Source organism: Carlito syrichta, unplaced genomic scaffold (assembly GCF_000164805.1).
Source record: "Carlito syrichta isolate Samal-C Ts95f unplaced genomic scaffold, Tarsius_syrichta-2.0.1 Scaffold316215, whole genome shotgun sequence".
In the NCBI taxonomy this organism is placed as follows: domain Eukaryota; kingdom Metazoa; phylum Chordata; class Mammalia; order Primates; family Tarsiidae; genus Carlito; species Carlito syrichta.
The window spans coordinates 872,112-890,283 of record NW_007260311.1 but is presented as its reverse complement, the minus strand read 5'-3'; the positions used below and the strand labels follow the sequence as shown (position 1 = coordinate 890,283).

Sequence of the window (18,172 nt, the reverse complement as noted above, 5' to 3'; positions counted from 1 at the left end):
CCCCGGCATCGCCCCGCCCACCAATCCCGGCCGGGCCCGAAGGGTTGGCGTCGCCCCGCCTCTCTCCGCCCCCGCCCCACCCACGAATCCCTGTCTGGTCCAGAGGACTTACGCCGCTCCGCCCCTCCCCTTCGCCCACCAATCCCAGCCAAGCCCGGAGGGCGGACGTCGCCCCGCCCACCGGCGCCCCGCTCCTCACCCCGCAAGGGACAAGGTTGGGCGGGGCGTTGGAGCTGGCGTTCCCCGGGAAGCAGAAGCCGGGAGGAAGGGTCCGGGAAACCTTTGGGCTGGATGCTGGGTTCGCGCAGTGCTTAACGGTTTGCTCCCGGTGGGCTAGGACCTGGTGCTTCTACGGCGGAGTTTGAGGAGTCGCCTTCAGTACAGCTCTGAAATCCAACATTGGGGAGCCCACACTCCACACCCTGGGTTCCTAGGCTTGGGGGATCCCACGACGCTTTGCCCCCTCCCCTGGCCCCCCCACCAGCTGCGCTTCCCATCGCGTCCCTGTCCCAGTAGACTCCGAAGAATGGACGTTCTGCTGGTCACACGTATTCCAATTTGATGTCACTCTGAAACTTGATTTGCAAAATATTCTTAGCAAATTCTTGGTAGCGCCGTGACCAAGAGTAGAAATATTTGAGTATTTCAGTCCCATGATCCTAGGAATTAATGAAGAAAGTAGTCTCGCTCCCCTGTTATGAGCGTCTTTGACTGTGTTTCTCTTTTCAATCCTTACAACAATCCTTGGAGGTAAAATTATTAACCCCAGGTATGTTAACTTTTCCCAGAGTAGTCCTAAAATAATTTGTCGAAACCACTCCCACATTGTTTAAGGAGTGATTGCTTTGGGGTTATTTTTTTAAAAAACAGTTTTAATAGTTGCAAGGGATGTAATTTTCCATATACTGTAAGTATACTAAAATTCGTTTTCCTTCAAATTTCTATTTCCATTCCACATTTCTCACAGAATTTTGTTAAATGTGGAATTTCTTTTTGGTTTTTTTGAGTTGGAGTCTCACTGTCGCCCAGACTGGAGTGCAGTGGCACGCTCCCGGCCACCGCAGATGGGCTCCAGTGATCCTTCCGCCTCAGCCTTCCAAGTAGCCCGGCTAGTTTTTGATTTATTGTAGCAAGGAGGGCTCGCCAAGTTGCCGGGGCGGGTCTGGAACCCGCGGGCTCAGGCAATCCGCTCTCCTCGGCCTCCCAAAGTGTTGGGATTACAGACTGAGCCACCAAGCGTGGCCTAAATGTAGAATACAACAGAATATGTATAAAAATTTAAATGACTATTTACTTTCCTATAAGCAAAAGCTCTAAGTGTTAAGATTTTTTTCTTTTGGATTAAATTCTCTTGATAATTATTAGTACATGAATGCTTTTCTTTTTTTGAGCTGGAGTCTCACTCTGTTGCCCAGTATGGGGTGCAGTGGCATGCTCATGGCCACCCCAGTGCCGACCTGCTGGGCTCTGGTGATCCTTCCGCCTCAGCCTTCCAAGTAGTGGGAACTACAGGCGCACGCTACCATGCCTGGCTAATTTATTTGATTTTATTGTAGAGATGAGGTCTCACCAATTGCCCAGGCTGGTCTCGAACCCGTGGGCTCAGACAATCCACTCGCCTTGGCCTCCCAAAGTGCTGGGATTACCAGCTGAGCCACCGAGCCCGGCCAGTATATGAATGATTTTAAAAACCATAAATATATTACGTAAACATTTTGGTAAAGAATATATATATATATTTATTATATTTATTTTTTTGAGTTGGAGTCTCACTCTGTTGCCCAGGCTGGAGTGTAGTGGTGCACTCACGGCCACTGAAGCCTCGACCTGTTGGGCTCAGGTGATCCTTCTGCCTCAGTCCTCCAAGTAACTGGAACTACAGGCATGCGCCTCCACACCTGGCTTATTTTTTGATTTGATGTAGAGATGAGGTCTAGCCAGATTGCCCAGGCTGGTCTTGAACCTGTGGGCTTAGGCAATCCTCTCACCTCAGCCTCCCAAAGTCCTGGGATTATAGGTGTAAGCCTCTGTGCTCGGCCTTATATATTTTATTTTTATTTTATTTTTTGAGTCAAAGTCCCACTCTGTTGTCCAGGCTAGAGTGCAGTGGCACCATCACAGCTTACTGAAGCCTCGACGCCTGGGCTCAGGCGATGCTCCTGCTTCAGACTGCTGAGTAGCTGGGACTACAGGCACGTGCCACGATATCTGGCTAATTTTTTGATTTTTTTTGTAGAGACGAGACTTTGCTATGTTGTCCAGGCTGGTCTCAAACCCCTGGGCTCAAGCGATCTTCCACTCCTACCTCCCAAAGTGCTAGGATTACAGGTATGAGCCAACACGCCTGGCCAATTTTCGGACATTAAAAGTAAAAATTTTTGGAAGTATATCATTTGATCATATCTATTGAGCTTTTAAATAAATTAGATTGGGTATCCATAAATGAGATTATTGCTTGAATGAAACAAGGTTTGGTGAAAAAATATTGCAAAAAGAAGTAATTTAGAGTAGAAGCCATAAGTCACTACAATTACATTTATCAAAATGTAATGAGTACATAGTAGAGTTAACAAAAGAAAGAAACCGTTGGCAAATGAAAGTAAGCAGTGGGCTGGGCTGAAGAGAAAACGTGGTTATGCGTTTACAATACTCAATTACAGTTTGACAAGTTGGTGAAAATGTTTCTCCCATTAATCTGAATAAATGTTAAGAAAATATAAAATTTACCCTTAATATAAAACCCTTCTTGGAAATATGTTAATTGCAAGAAGGTAGAACTTTCTAGCTCCTGCCTATTGAAATAATGCAAAATAGGCATCTGACCAGTGTCCTTGATTGAAGAAGTGTCCACCAATCATGTGGTGTTTCGAGCTGTCCTTTTGCCTGGAGCATGGGCGTGGGGTACCACGCCTGACCCTGAGCAGGCGCTTTATAGTGTTCATTACCCCTTCCTGTGCAGAGAACAGGACTCCTATGAACAGGAAGTCCTGGCCAAAGTCAGCAGGCCAGCCCCATGGCCCCACGTCCTAGGAGAGAGTCCTTGTGGCATTTGAGCAGCTGGGAATGGATAGCCTTAGGACATCTCCCTGGGCCCTCAGGCATCTCTCCTCTCCTTGAAGGAGCCCCTATGTGAAACTGTGTGCTCAGCTCTGACTCTCCAGCAGGGGGCGCCACACATCCATTTCTTCTCGGGTCAACGATGTGTTGCAGGTTGCAGGGTGACAAGTCTGATCTTAGCTTAAAGAGCGGGATAAATATATTTCTATTCTTTTTTGCAGATTTGAAGGAGATCAGGGGCATTAAGAGGGAAAACAAGGAGAGAGGTATGAGGGTAGGTGACCACAGGTTGGGTACTTCAGAGAGAAAAATGATGTGACTTTATTCTAGAATTTAGAGAATGTAAACATTAAACAAGTTACTATGGATTACAGATTCACTCAAAAAACAAAATTGTTTCAAAATGAACACATTTCAATTTGACAACGTGGTAATCTAATGAAAACATCATGGTAAAATACAACAATGTTAGATCATGCTTTCCCTTGATGCAATTTTCGGTTCTCAGCATGAGACAGAGTTTAGTTTCCAGAAACCCTGTCAGCTCTGTTTAACCCAACTTGACTAAACACACAGAGAATCCATGGGAATACACATCTCCCTGGAAAACAGAGAATTTTCCTGGGAACAGTGACCACTTGGGAGAGTATAATTATTCTCCAGAAACCCAGATGCAGAGAAACAGTTGGTAACTACTTCAGAGAATCACTGCCAAATAGGACAACTCAAAGAAGAAAGGTGAGTGTCAGGAGATTAGGAAGGGACAACTACACATGGATGCCAAATTTTTTCATTTTTTGAGTCGGGATCTCTGTCGCCCGGACTGGAGTGCAGTGGCACCATCACAGCTCACTGTTGCCTTGGCAATCCTTTGGACTCGGCCTTCTGAGTAGCTGGGACTGCAGTAGCTGGGACATGCCACCTCACCTGGCTAATTTTTTTATTTTTTGGTGGAAAGGCGGACTTGCTATTTTCCCAGACTGGCCTTGAACTTTTGGGTTCAAGTGATCCTCTTGCCTCGGACTCCCGAATTATAGGTGTGAGCCACTCCGTCTGACTGGACACCATGTTTTGCTTGGAATTCAGGTCCACCCCATTAGTTGATGTCTGTGAGTCTCTCTGGCCCTGTATTCATTCCTATGGTGTCAACCAATCTAATTCTCCAACCTCAATTGCTCATATTTCCTCTGACCTGCAGGACCTTACTGGATATCTCCCAGCTCCTATGTCTAAAGCCAAACTCACAATTTTGCTCATCTCCTATTACCTCAGAGGCAGACAAAATTCTAAGATCTCTACCCCTCCTCTCAAGCGCTGGTGAGCTGGCCAGCTCAGGTGAGTTCTTTGGAAGAGGGTCTACAGGTCAGAGCTGACAAAAGTCAGAGGTTTGCCACTGCAGCAGGGAGTGTTGCGGGGGGGGAGGGGGCAGGGCCTTAGTCATGTGAATCTTGCCAGCAACCTGAATGAGTTTAGTGGCAGATTCCTCCTCAGTCAAGCCTCCAGACGAGAATACATCCCAGCCCACACTTTCACGGCAGCCTAATGAAGCCGGGAGCAGAGGGCCAGCTTAAGCTAGGTCCAGATTCCTGCTCCACAGAAACTGAGAGACAGGAAGTGGGTGTTGTTTGAGGCTGCTAAATGTGTGGTCATTTGTTACCAATAGAAGAATAATACAACCCCACATGGGGTCGGCATCTAATTTTCAACCTTCAATCAGTTAGAGACCTAATGGATTGTATTTCTGAGATAGCCTCCATTTGGTCCCTTTCTGACCTCACAGTTCTTGGTCAGGTTTGAGCCTCTCTCTTTGGCACTCTAGACCTCTGCTAGTTAGTGGCTGCTGTGGCTCCAGGGTGAAATGCAAACATCCTCAAACAGCATCTAAGGGTCTCTCCATCCACCTAGACCCATTTTCATCCTCATCTTCTGGAAATTTCCCTCTTCACTCTGCAGAGACCAGGAAGCCTTCCAGGAGTAGGAAAATATGTGGTTTCTTAGATTTTGCGTATCCATGTGTTTCATGCACAAATGAGACTTTTAATAACAGGAATTATGAGTACTTAAGGGACTCATCGGTCAATTTTAATATATGTCACATTTCAAATATCTTTTTTTTTTTTTTTTGAGTTGTGGTCTCACTGTGTTGCCCAGGCTGGAGTGCAGTGGCATGGTCATAGCTCACCACAACCGCGACCTTTTGGGCTTAGGTGATCCTTCTGTCTCAGCCTCATGAGCAACTGGGACTACAGGTGCACACCACCATATCTGGCTAATTTTTTAAACTTTTTTTTGTAGAGGCGGGTCTCACTATGTTGCCTAGGTTGGTCTTGACCTCTCAGGCTCGAGCAATCCTCTCACCTCAGTCACCCAAAGTGCTGGGATTACAGGCATGAGCCACCATGGAAGGCTTCCTGGTCTCTGCAGAGTGAAGAGGGAAATTTCCAGAAGATGAGGATGAAAGAGGCTCAAATCTGAGCAACAGCTGTGAGGTCAGAGAGGGACCAAATGGAGGCTATCTCAAATATTCTTTCTTATCAACATACCACATATCAAAACTTGCTAAAATTCTGCTGATAAACATGTGTCACCTTAAATATATTGAATCTAGAGTTTTTGAAATTTAGAAATTCAAAGATTTTAAATCTTTGCCCCATAACCCCCCAAATGGTTCTGAGACCAATAAAACTTGTAATCGAAGGTGTCATCTCATTCAGATCATTCAGAAAGTTGACAGTTACCCCCTCTAAATCTTATATCAGTGCATACTTACTTTAAAGTCCGTGTAGATTTTTGTTTGCTTTGATATTTCTTTGGTAGTATGACAAATCTAATTTTCAAATTATGATTTGTGAGATGACTAACCCAGATAGCTGGAACTCTTATGTCTTTTGTTGCAATATGCAGGCAGTCAGAACCCTGAAGGCATAATAACCACCATGTTGCGTGTCTTATAATTTAGAGAAGTTTTCCCATGTGTGAGTCTGTCATCAGAAGGAACACCAGGAACTATCACTGCACACACTATGAATGTGCCATTTAACAGAGATAATGGGCCGGGTATGGTGGCTCATGCTTGTAATCCCAGCACTTTGTGAGACTGGGGTGGGAGGATCACTTGAGCTCAGGAGTCCAAGGCCAACCTGGGTAACATAGTGAGACCTTGTCTCTAAAAATAATGAAAAAAATTGACTGAGTGTGGTGGCATGCGCCTGTAGTCCCTGCTACTCTGGAGGCTGAGGCAGAAATAACGCTTGAGCTCAGGAGGTTGAGGCTGCAGTGAGCCATGAATGTGCCATTGCATTCCAGCCTGGGTAGCAGCATGGGACCCCCAACTAAACAAACACACACATTCAAAAAACAAACAAACAATAAAAAGAGACAATGCAAAAAGGGGAAAAAGAAAAGAAAGCTTTGGCCGGCTCGGTAGCTCAGTCTGTAATCCTGCACCTTTGGGAGGCTGAGATGAGTGAATTGCCTGAGCCCGCGGGTCCGAGACCCGCCTGGGCAACTTGGCGAGACCTCATCTCTACGATAAATCAAAATTAGCCGGGCATGTAGTTCCAGCTACTTGGAAGGCTGAGGCGGAAGGATCGCCGGAGCCCAGCAGGTCGAGGCTGTGGTGGCCGGGAGCGACCACTGCACTCCAGTCTGGGCGACAGAGTGAGACTCTTTTTAAAAAAAAAGAAGAAAAGAAAACTTTGATTTCATTAATAATGTAGAACATTTTCTCTTTTAGAAGCATCATGCATTATCTTAATATGTTTCTTGTCAGTAGTCATTTTATTTCCTCACAGAAGAACATATTATTTAATGCCTTCATCCTCAGAAGGTTGTGTGTGAAATAAATGTCTGTTGTTTAAACCACCGAGTCTGTGGTATTTTGTTATAGCATCCTGGACTGAGTAAGATACTTCAGCTTATAATTTCAGCTTCTTGACCGAGTACTTAATTCTCATATTAAACCTTATTATCAAATGATGACTGGAAGGTATCGCTGCCTGATTGAAGATCAAGCAATCAAGAATATTCTCTGAACGTTACAAGTAAGAATTTGAAGACTTCACAGTTGAATTCTTACAAATTCTCTAAGAACATACCGATTTCTCTAGTCAGAGCCACCATTTCTGGGAGGGTCAAGATCTCAGAAATCCTGGCTCTCCTTGCCTTTCCCCAGATCATCTCCCATGTCCCATCCTCCAATGGATTTGTCACTTCAAGAACGTGCCCATGCTTTTTAAAAGAAAACCTTCACACCTCCACACATTCCTGTACTTTACAATTTTTGGGCGGGGTGTCTCACTCTGTCACTCACTGGCTGGAGTGCAGTGGCATGATTACCTGAACCTTGACCTCCTGGGCTCAGGAAATCCTTCTGCCTCAGCCTCACAAGCAGCTGGGACTATAGGCGCACATCATCATGCCTGGCTAATTCTTTTGATTTTTTTTGTAGAGATGAGGCCTTGCTATGTTGCCCAGGCTAGTCTTGACCTCCTGGGCTCAAGTGATCCTCCCACAGTGCTGGGATTACAGATGTGAGCTACCCAGTCAACCTTGCCATTTTTGTTCTGCAGTCACAGGATGGTGGTAGTGGCAATGCAGGAGATGCTGCTAGGTTTGCCATCTCCCAGGAAAGTGAAAGAAGCTTGTCAATGATCTTGGATTTCCTAGTGCAAAGGAAGTCTATGATACACAGGCCCCTGCTGTTTATGATGAGGAGGGGGGCAGTTAGAGAGCCCTTGGAGACAAGAGCTGACCCAGAACTTTTTAGTTTCAGAGTTTCCACTTTGGGCTCAGTGTCCCCAGCCTCAGTGTCCCTCACACTTTGGGTGTGAGATCTGACCTAAGAGCAACAGGATGGATGAGGGACTTTGGACTTTTGTTACACTTTCGTCCTGCCATAGTCCCCCCTGATAAGTTGTATGCCCAGCAGAGGGCATTTATGAGAAGAGAAAGTGGGAATTTCGTCTTGGCCTAGTATCGTTCTCCAGAATACTGGCTCCTAAACGTAGGGCAGTACCACACTCCTCAGGTTACAACTTTTTATTCCTAACGAATAACTGCATGTTTTCCAACTCCAAACCCAGGAGGACATTTAAAAAATATGGCTGAAAATAGGTTAGGAAAGGTAGAGCAGCTTCTTTGCTGAGTTTACTCTCCTTTGTTCTCTATTGTCTTGTCCTCAACCCTACCCACCTAGCCCTTTGACCGTGGGCGACACTCCTGCTGGGTAAGGACCATGCCTAATACCATGTCTTCTGAAGCCTCTTGTGTTAGACGTTCAATTTTCCAGGAACACAGAGCCTTGCAGGTTGCTAAGGCTAATGTGGCTTATCAGGGAAGAGCCTCTCATGGTAACCTGGTGGCTACTGAGAAGCTCATACCCCTTGAGTCTTTGTTTCTTGTTCTTGATGATTCTGCCCCAACTTTTCTTTCTTTCTTTTTTTTTTTTTTGAGTCAGAGTCTCACTCTGTTGCCCAGGCTGGAGTGCAGTGGCATGCTCACGGCCACTGCAGCCTCAACCTGCTGGGCTCAGGCTATCCTTCCATCTCATCCTTCCAAGTAGCTGGAACTACAGGCGCAAGCCACCACGTCTGGCTAATTTTTTTGATTTATTGTAGAGATGAGGTCTCGCCAAGTCGCCCAGGTTGGTCTCAAACCCCTGGTCTCAGGCAATCCCCTCACCTTGGCCTCCCAATGTGCTGGGATTACAGGCTTGAGCTGCTGTGCCCGGACCCAACTTTCCTTAAAAAAAAAATATTGTAGAGACAAAGTCTCACTATGTTGCCTAGGCGGGTCTGGAACTCTGAGTCTCAAGCAATCCTCCTGCTTCTGCCTTCCAAAGTGCTGGGATTAGAGGCGTGAGCCACCCAGCCCTTCCTAAAGGCTTTTAAATCACTACTTTCAAGAAAACTCCCTTCTGCCCAAAACAACAGCAGCTGCAGCAACAACAAAACCTAATCTTAACTTTCCTTTTTAATGAGCACTTCCTGCTTTCCGACTTGGAACAATTATGTAATACTTTAAGTATCTTAAAGAAAATCAATTTAATGAATTCATAAAATCTGCCGCAATTTTCTCCAATGCAGTGAAATCTACTTTGACTATGCCAAAGATTTTTGAGTTCAAATAACTTGAAAAAGCCTCAACATGTAAGGTGTTGCTGTGTCCACTAGTATTTACAGCATTTTTATAAAGGTCAATAAAAACATCATGGAATTAGAGTAAATATCAGTGTGGCTATGGTGAGCAGTTAGAGTCTGGAGTTCTGGCTTTTTGTCTTGTGCTGTCATGTCTGAGGTTTCTGGACGGCATGTTCTCTGTTTTACTGCAGTCATTTTTAGTCATATATATATATATTTTAATAAGCGATAGAGATTGGTTGCCATGCATCTGAATAGGAGCCTTGTTATCAGTTAATGTTGGATTTTCTCATTCATTATTTGTCTTTTTAGAGATACATTATTGTTGTTTTGTGAGAATGGACATGACACTTTTGGAAAGAATATTCTGAAAATCACTTTCTTTTGTGCCAACACAAAGCTCCAACTAAGAACATCTCAAATACCCAACTAGCCTAGCACCTGACTCAGTGAGAATTTGAAGAGCAAATGAACAAATGAACATAGAAAAAGCTGTTTTTTCTTAGGTTGTTTCCTTCCCTGCCTCAGAACTTCCTTTCAAACAGGTCTAAAGGCCAAGCTTGGTGGCTCAGCCTGTAATCCCAGCACTGTGGGAGGCTAAGGCGAGTGGATTGCCTGAGTCTGCGGGTTCAAGGCCAGCCTGGGTAACTTGGCAAGACCTCATCTCTACAATAAAATCAAAAATTAGCAGGGCTCGATAGCATGCGCTGGTAGTTCTGGTTGCTTGGAAGGCTGGGGCAGAAGGATCGCTGGACCCCAGCAGGCCGATGCTGGGGTGGCTGTGAGTATGCCACTGCACTCCAGCCTGGGCAATTGAGTGAGACCTCCAACTCAGAAAAAAAAAAAAGGTTTAAAGCTGTAGAAAAGTTAAAATTCTTTCCTCCCCCCCAATTCTTCCTGCATCGGCAAGCAAAATTATATATATAAAATATGTATTACATGCACACATGTGTATATATACATATATGTATGTGTGTTGTGTGTGTGTGTGTGTGTGTGTGTGTGTGTGTGTGTGTGTTGAAAAGGCTTGAGACTCAAGGATATAGTTACTCAATCTGAGACTGAGCCTCTGAATAAATGCTGCATAAAATTCTACTTTTTCAGATTATAAATGTCTGTAGGCAATCTAATTCCATCCAAGGCAAAGAAAAGAAAAAAAGAATACAATCCTCACACTCAGAAAAATTTCAACACAATCCAAAATTTCTACTAAATACAGTTGGTGGACAAAAGGAAAAAATGTCCCTCCCATTCATTTACAGGTTTTGAGATGCTATGACCTGTTACCAGCTGGGTGTGTCTAAATTGCTTCCAAATGGCTTTGTGTGTTCAGTGTCTTTGAATTTGATCTTGAGGTTTTACCCAAAGGGTAGTAATGTCCCTTCAGGTTTCTTGCTTTAAATAGATCTAGGCACAACGCAGAAACTCTTTCTAAAGAGTCTTGTGATGTTTCCCAGTTCACACAGCAGGTTTCATTCTTTATTTCATCTGATCCTCATAGTGAACCTTGAAGCTTGCTTTTTTCCCTGTGTTTTCTGCTACCCTCCTATTTACTTGTAGCCCACCTGTGTCGAATACCAAGCTAAGGTGGGGCAGGGTGGCCCAGAGGAGGGGTGGCTTCTTAGTACAGTTGTGAAAACATTCCCTTCAGTCTTACCACAACCCTGAAAGACAATTGGACTCAGGAGCATTTATCTTTTCTCCTTTTTTAATCAAAAAAGTACGACTCTTACTACACTTGATCTTAGCCAAAAGGCTGAGAAGCGATACTCTTAACATACTATGTAAGTTAACTTTGGCAGAATTTCCAAAACATAGTTTAATCTCTATCGGGCAGTTCCAAGCACAGTTCTACAAAATACTTCATGTTTAAAAGATAAAATGTTAACTTTTTGATCAAGGAAGAGAAACCGTGGTCCTTTGTTTGTAGTTACAGGAGGTACCTGAGTACGTGAAAAAAGGACTAAGTCATGCTGTGACCATCACACAAAAGGAAATTTTCTAGAACAATTACAGATCTAAAGGAGGCAGCCTCAGTGGAACCAGTCACTCTGAGTACAGCACAGGGATGAGGTTTTTTTTTTTTTTTTTTTTTTTTTTTGAGTCAGGGGTCTCACTCTGTCTCCCAGGCTGGAGTACAGTGGCACAATCACAGGTCATGGCTAACCTTAGCCTCCCAGGTAGCTGGAACTACAGGTGACACACCACCATCAACTACTGGCTAATTTTTTTTTTTTTGAGTCACGGTTTCACTCTGTTGCTCAGGCTGTAGTGAGTGCCATGATCATGACTCACCACAGCCTTGACCTCTTGGGCTCAGGTAATCCTTCCGCCTGAACCTCTCGAGTAACTGGAACTATAGGCAAGTGCCACCACGGCAGGCTGATTTTTAAATTTTTTTGTAGAGAGGAGGTCTTGCTACATTGCCCAGGCTTGTCTCGAACTGCTGGGCTCAAGCAATCCTCTCGCCTCAACCTTTTTTGCCCAGGCTACAAGGATGAGTTTTGAGAGCCCCTGGGTCACTTACACCCACAGTAGAAAGGTCTGAGATAAGGAATGATAGGGACTTATGGTTGTGAAGTTTACCTACTGGGTTCTGTTTACATGTAGACCTTCTGTTATGACAATAGCTTAAATAAAATGATTTCTTTTTCATCATAGTCATTTGCATTTATTCTATATTACTAATGTATTTGAATTGCCACTGTAGAGTTTCAGACTAATTTTATATTGTCACCTTTTATAAGGAGACAAATTGTCAGATTTACCTGTGAGCTTTGGATGAGCCTTCTGGTTTTACATAATTCCTCAATGCTGCAAGAATGCCATTATTCATCTCTCTTTTATATTAAAAAATATCCAAATATTTGAAGATTATATTTACTAATCAATCAAGAAAACACTTTTTTTAAAGTCAGGTTTTGGTCTGACTGTGTCATCCAGGCTAGAGTGCAGTGGCATAATCACGGCTCACTGCAGCCTTGACCTCCTGGGCTCAAGCAATCCTCCCACCTCAGTCTCTCAAATAGCTAGGAATACAGGCATGCACCACCATGCCTGGATCATTTATATATTTTTTGTAGAGATGGGGTATTGCTATGTTTCCTAGGCTGGTCTTGAACTCCTGACCTTAAGCAGTCCTTCTACCTCAGCCTCCCAAAGTGCTGGGATTACAGGCATGAGTCACCATGCCAGGCTAAGGAAAAACTTTTTTTTTTTGAGTTGGAGTCTCATCTCACTCTGTCACCCAGGCTAGAGTGCAGTGGCACGCTCATGGCCACCGCAGCCTCCACCTGCTGGACTTAGGCGATCCTTTTGCCTCAGCCTTCCAAGTAGCTGGAACTATAGACACACGCCTCCACGCCTGGCTAATTTTTGGGATTTATTGTAGAGATGAGGTCTTACCAAGTTTCCCAGGTTGGTCTCGAACCCCCGGGTTCAGGCAATCCTCTCGCCTTGGCCTCCCAAAGTACTGGGATTACAGGCTGAGCCACTGTGTCCAGCCAGAAAAAACTTTTTTTTAATGTCAAATCCTGCTTCTCCGAACTCCTCATCTTGCATGGATTACGTAGAAAGGAACCAAATGTTGAGATTAATTCTAAATGTGCAACACTTGTTGCAGGGTAGTTCCAATTTAAAACAAAGGGAATAAAACTTAATAGAAATGTGTGTGCTCACCCAAACTTATCCTCATTAGCCAGTCACTTACAGCTGATCTCTGCTAAAACTTCTCTCACATGCTGCATTTAGTGTTTCATGATGTTTCACATTGTTATTTGTTTATTTATTTTTTGAGTTGGAATCTCACTCTGTCGCCCATGCTGGGGTGCAGTGACCTGCTCATGGCTACTGCAGCCTCAACCTGCTGGGCTCCGATGATCCTTCCGCCTCAGCCTTTCAAGTAGCTGGAACCACAGGCACGCGCTACCACGCTCGGCTTATTTTTAAAAATTTATTGTAGAGACAAGGTCTCACCAAGTTGCCCAGGCTGGTCTCGAACTTCTGAGCTCAGGCAATCCTCTTGCCTCAGTCTCCCAAAGTGCTGGAATTACCGGCTCGAGTCACCGCACCCTGCCCATCGTCACTTATTTCTAAGCCGGGGTGGTTTATCTTTATGCAAGTACAGACAGCTAAGAGACGAGGGTTTCCATTTTCCTTTTTGGATGGACTGACTTTCCAGTTACCTTTCTTCTTATTATTTAAGAAAAAAGGATATTTTTTAGTTTAAAATAAAACACGCTCATTTGTATGCCTTTTATTGGTAGTTTAAAGCTATTTTCCCAACCTGATTTTTATGTCACAGCTAAAAATACCAAAAACAAACCACAATACTGTTTCAGAATATAAACAGCTTAAAAAACCTTGATAAGCAAAGGGAAATTGAAACCATCTAATGTTCCCACAAATATCAAAACTTCTGTGTGTTTTAGGAGATAGCAATCTACTCAGAGCTCCAGGAATAGAAGAAACCAGAAAGAAGAACAAGCACTCAGCCCATGTGCTGTTCATTGTGTGTTTCCACACAGAATCTGCACGCACAAGCTGGAAACTCTAGTTTCTTCTTTGAGCATAGCAAAATAACCAAAAGCATGGAGAAATATTCAGTTTTGTGGCTGAATTTTCTGTCTGCATTGTGTTTGCAAATACTTGGCACTGTCAGCCAAGTAAGATTTTTAAAATGGTGTTTGGCTCAGAAGCCTCTCTTACAATTAGTCTAAGTGAAATCAACGCATGTCTCCTCCTGGACCCATTTGCTTTAAGGTCTTAACTTTTGGTAGGAAACAAAGGCCATGCTGAAAATGTCACACATCAACAGACCAGTGGAGGTGTTTTTCTCCTGCAGTATCCGATGTCAACCACACACTTGAGATTTGATTTTTCCTTTTTCTTTTTTGAGTCAGGGTCTCACTCTGTCACCCAGGTTGGAGTACAGTGCCACGCTGTTTAGGCCACCGCAGTCCCGACTTGCTGGGCTCAGGCGATCCTCCCACCTCAGCCTTCCAAGTAGCCGGAACTACAGGCGCACGCTACCACGCCTGGCTAATTTTTTGATCTATTGTAGGGGTGAGGTCTCGCCAAATTGCCCAGGCTGGTCTTGAACCCGTGGGCTCAGGCAATCCTCTTACCTTGGCCTCCCAAAGTGCTGGGATTATAAGTGTGGGTCACCGCGCTGGCTTGATCTTTCTTTCTTTCTCTCTCTCTCTCTCTCTCTCTCTCTCTCTCTCTCTCTCTCTTTCTTTTTTTGAGTTAGAGTCTCACTCTGTCGCCCAGACTGGAGTGTAGTGGCCACTCCCGGCCACCGCAGCCTCGACCTCCTGGGCTCCGGGGATCCTTCTGCTTCAGCCTTCCAAGTAGCTGGAACTACAGGCGTGCACTACCACACCTGGCTAATTTTTGATTTACTGTAGAGATGAGGTCTTGCCAAGTTGCCCAGGCGGGTCTCGAACCCGCGGACTCAGGCAATCCACTCATCTCAGCCTCCCAAAGGCGCGGGATTACAGGCTGAGCCACCAAGCCCGACTTTCTTATTTTTTTTGAGTTGAGCAATCTACTCTGTCACCCAGGCTGAAGTGCAGTAGCGTGATCAAGGTTCACCATAGCCTTGGCCTCCTGGGCTCAGATGATCTTCCCACTTCAGTCTCCTGAGTAGCTGGGACTATTGGCGCGTGTCACTATGCCTGACTATTAAAAAAAATTTTTTTTTGTAGAACTCAATAGTGCATAGGCTGGTCTTCAACTCCTGAGCTCAAGCAATTCTTCTGCCTTGGCCTCCCAAAGTGCTGGGATTACATGTGTGAGCCACTGCACCCAGCCAGTGTGCCTAGTTTTTAATTCAGTTTTGTGTTCCTTTTCTTAGGGAAGTCCCCTAAAGTGCAAAACCTTCAGGTTCCACAAACCTGGATCTACCCCTGGTCTAAGTAAGGATGGTAGAGCTGCTGGTCAGATGTGGTGGTTCACACCTATAGACACAGCTACTTGGGAGGCTGAGGCAGGAGGATACAGCTTGAGTCCAGGAGTTTGAGGCTGCAGTGAGCTATGAACATGCTACTGCACTCCAGTGGACTCTGCCTCTTAAAAATAAAAACATCAGGCAAAAGCAGTTAAAGGGTCCACTCAGCCCTGGGTCCCAGCTGCTGCCTCGAATAGTCACTTAGAATTATGTGGGCAGGATTCTGAATGCCTCTGCCATCTTCTTCTGATTTAAGATATGCTGTTTATTTTTAAAAACACTTTTAGATTTCACTGTACTTAATCTGACAAAATGAAATTTAAGGAACCATCTGTATCAGCAGTTCCACTCTGCTAGTTTGGGTTATTGATTATCTTTGAGAAGGATCTTTTCCCTTGGGAAGCTTAAAAAAACACAGGCGAGGCCAAGGTGAGAGGATTGTCTGGATTCATGGGTTTGAGACCAACCTGGGCAACTTGGTGAGCCCTCACCTCTATAATAAATAAAAAAATTAGCCGGTGTGGTGGCATGTGCGTGTAGTTCCAGCTACTTGGAAGGGTGAGGCGGAAGGATCGCCTGAGCCCAGCAGATTAAGGCTGTGGTGTCCGTGAGCATGTCACTGCACTCCAGTCATGTCACTGCACTCCAGTCATGTCACTGCACTCCAGTCTAGGCGACAGAGACTCCAACTCACAAACAAACAAACAAACAAACAAACAAAACCAAAAACTAAACAAACAGAGGCATCTCCCTACAGCCTGAGAGGGGCTCCAGGTAACTGGTCTGGGATGCAGTCACCGAGTCAGGATTCTCAAGGCCCCCCAGATGTCTCTGTGTCCTGTCGATGGAGGACCATTGCTAGAGATCCAAGTTTGCTTTCTGGAGTGTGGTGGATTGCTAGAAGGGGGTGTCTGGGAAAAGGCTGGGGCTTTGGGCCCATGAAGGAGCAGGGAGTGCAGCTGGAGGCATGGGCAGTGGGAAGCTTCTCCTCCTCCATCGTGCCTCCTTTGGGATCTATTTATGAGATGTGTAGGGAAGGTTTTCCTTCCTTTGGAACTGCGGGTCCAGCGAGGCCTTGGCCCAAGCCGGAAGGGTATGCAGGGAAGGAAGGGCTGAGGCCGTGGGTGGACCTGAGGGCCTGTGACTGGGGAAGTGAGTACCAGACCCAGGCAGAATTTGCTTGACCACAGGGGCACTGCTCTGCAGACACTGTATAGCCTTGAGCCGAGGGAAGGAGGCCACCTTCCTGCCTGCATCCAAGACTGGCAGCACATTGGCACCCCAGGACTGTGAGCTTTGGAACCTTCATTCAGCCTGGGGGAGACTGTGATGTCTTCAGGCGCTGGAGCTGAGGGGAGAGCCAGGAGACCTGGAGTCAGTGTCGCGATAACGTAGTCACAGAGAGGAACCGTGTCTTTACTTTGCAGTGATGGTCTGCCGAGACTGGGAACATATGGGGAACTGCTGTAGTCTGAATGTTTGTGTCAACCTAAAATTCATATGGTGAAGCCTGTAACTTCAGAATGATGGTATGTAAAGGTGGGACCTTGGGGAGGTAATTAGATCATGAAGGTGGAGCCCTTGTGAGTAGAGTAAGTGCCCTTATGGGGGACGATGAGACCAGAGTGTTCTCTCTCCACTGGGTGAGGGCCCAAGAAGGCAGCTGTCTGTAAACCAGGAAGAGAGTCCTCATCAGAGCCAGACCATGCTGGCACCCTGATGTCAGACTTCCAGTCCCCAGAGTTATGAGAAATGGCTTGTCGTCTAAGCCACCCAGTCTGTGATTCTATTACAGAAGGCTAACTTGACTGAGACATATTCATAGATTCCAAAGATTAGGACACGAACACGTTTGGGGAAGAGGGGTCATTATTCAGACCCCCATGCGTGAGGTATTAGTGGGTAAGTCGCCTGGGAAAAACACAGCATGCAGTACTAGGAACGACCACTTGGGGGTCTCTTGCTCCCGCAAAGTGAGGTTTTGCTTGGCTAGGAAATGCACATTCACATTGCTCACATTAATAAAAAATGTTTCTCTTTCCCATTCCTCCCTCTTTCTTTCTCCTGTTAATAACTTTCTTGTTTAATGTGTGTGTACAAGACGTCATGTGTGATTCCTCCCGTAGTCTTGGAGTTTCAACAAGAAGCTCTAAGATAAGAAAAATATAACAGGCCCACCACATATTCTTACATCCCATGTGAGGGGCTGGACCATTAGGACTGGTAAAGGAGGAGCCCAAAGTGGGTCCTTGGAGGGTTGTCCCTCGGCCTCCCAAAGGGCATGAGCCACCGGGCCCTGCCTATTCTTTTGTTTTTTATTTATTTTTTAAAATTTATTTATTTATTATAAAGATGTGGGGTACAATTCAGGGCTAGATATACAAACATTGATCATGCAGGTACCCTTGTTGATGAGGTATGCCCCTCCCTCCCCTAGCACTTCCCGCAACTGCCAGTTCCACCAAAAAAATGAAATACCTCGGCATCTTCCTAACCAGAGAAGTGAAAGATCTTTATAACGAGAACTACAAAACACTGCTCAAAGAAATTCAAGAAGACACATTAACAAATGGAAAAATATCCCATGCTCATGGATAGGAAGAATCAGCATTGTTAAGATGTCCATCCTACCAAAGGCAATCTATAGATTCAACGCAATATCCATTAAGTTTCCAACATCATTCTTCTCAGACCTGGAAATGACAATACAGAAATTTCTATGGAAAGATAAATGACCATGAATAGCCAAAATAATCCTTAGCAAAGGAAACAAAGCAGAAGGTATCACAATTTCAGACTTCAAACTTTACTATAAGGCTACAGTAATCAAAACAGTCTGGTATTGGTACAAAAACAGGCACACAGACCAATGAAACAGGATAGAGATTCCAGAAGCAAAGCCTCAATTCCTCAACCAACTCATCTTTGACAAAACCTCCAATAACAATCACTGGGGAGAGGAGAACCTATTCAGTAAATGGTGCTGGGAAAACTGACTGAACACATGCAGAAGATTGAAACAGGA

The 18,172-nt window shown here is 45.0% G+C and overlaps 1 pseudogene; it reads left to right on the top strand.

Annotated features, from left to right (window-relative positions):
* The window catches only part of LOC103276527, a 32,588-nt pseudogene that overhangs the window by 351 nt on the left and 14,065 nt on the right, over positions 1-18,172 (top strand).